A 1552-nucleotide genomic window follows, 5' to 3' on the forward strand; every position below is an offset into this window, starting at 1 on the left:
CATGGAAATAGAAATCCACTCACCGGGTGCTCCTAGTGCTCGTCCGTTCCGAAAAGGAGGCATACGAAAGCAATGAGGACTGAGGTGTGATTGGCAAGAAGAACCTCAATGATCATCAGGGCCAAAGTGGAAGATGAGCAAAATCACACTGTCATGAGGTTGCATAGTTAAGATGTTGTCCACGGCTTACTGAAGGCACCGAATTATGCATCAGGATTGCGGCTTAAGGTATCACTCTCCCAAAGTTTTCAAGGTTCTGTGGGTAAAAGCATATGCCAAAATATTTGTCCTGAACTTGCGCAATTCTCACCTCGAATGCGCGTTAATAAATAGTCTCTGTATATGTGCTAACCCTGTAAACAATGGAAAAAAGCATTTCCCATTTCTGCACAAATAAGAAGGTTGTGAATGAATATGTGAACAAAAACAAATGAGTTATTGAATGCAGATGTGCTTGGAATTTAGCAGCGACAACCATGGCGAGTTAAGAGAAGGAGGGAAGTCGTGCAATGCCCTGTTGGTCTGATGGAGTTCGAGATGAAATTGGAAATGTGGAGGGCGAGATAACGCCAGCATCTACACCACGTAGAGGCCTGTGGTTTCCGTCACGCCGTCCAGGTTGTGCTGCGTCGGGCCGGGTTTGTACAGCAGTTGGTGACGGATGCGGAACGCTCGGGGTTGCTGGCCTGCTTTCACACATCCCATGCCCATACACTTCACTCCATTTCACTTACTTCCTCTGCCCTCTTTTCGCCTCTTTTCTGTCATGCTTTTCCTGCACATTTATTCTATGCCACTACGTTTAGACCAAATTCTATTTTTCTCTTCGTTTTGGGGCTCTTTTTCAAGAACAGTGTTTTACTTTAACTGGCACAGGGACAACCAATCATTTACGCATGAATTTGTAAGGCTGACTTTTGCATCTCTGCATATGCCTTCACGAATAGCCATTAGTTCAATGTGAGTGCTGTGCACTGACCCACCAGTGCCTTAAGGGAAAACGGGATCTCATCATAGGGAAGATTATAATATCCTACTTTTTCTAATGTACTCAGCACTCCAGACATGGAGTGAAGTTTGGCTTTGCCAAATATGTCAAATTTCTAGGCACCAGCCGGATTGTCTTTACACATACGGTGTACTAGGCAATTATCAAAAAGGTAGAGGAATGACGTAATTGGTTTTCCTTTGCTTGCGCATATCTTAAAGAATGAGCGGATATTTTGGAGCATCAGGAGACGGGAAATGGTCATTTCGCGGCAACCGAGGTAAAGCTGCAGGAGCAAAAGGCCATTCTGAAGTATCACCTGTTCAAAGATCTCACGATAGAAATAAAAATCCAGAGATTATTGGTAAAGGAAAACCTTTTGATACTCTCTTCACCCCACCTAGGTGCAGTTTCGCAACTTGTTCAATGGTTTATACTCGGCCTTCGGCCCAATTAGTCTAATTTGTTTTTCTTGACAAACAAAATAACGAAAGATATCTTTGTTTATGTGTGACAATTTATTATGAATTCTTTCTGTTTTGTTCGTGAATATACAATTCCCTA

The sequence above is a fragment of the Echinococcus granulosus genome, assembly GCF_000524195.1.
Source record: "Echinococcus granulosus chromosome Unknown EG_S00091, whole genome shotgun sequence".
Lineage (NCBI taxonomy): Eukaryota > Metazoa > Platyhelminthes > Cestoda > Cyclophyllidea > Taeniidae > Echinococcus > Echinococcus granulosus.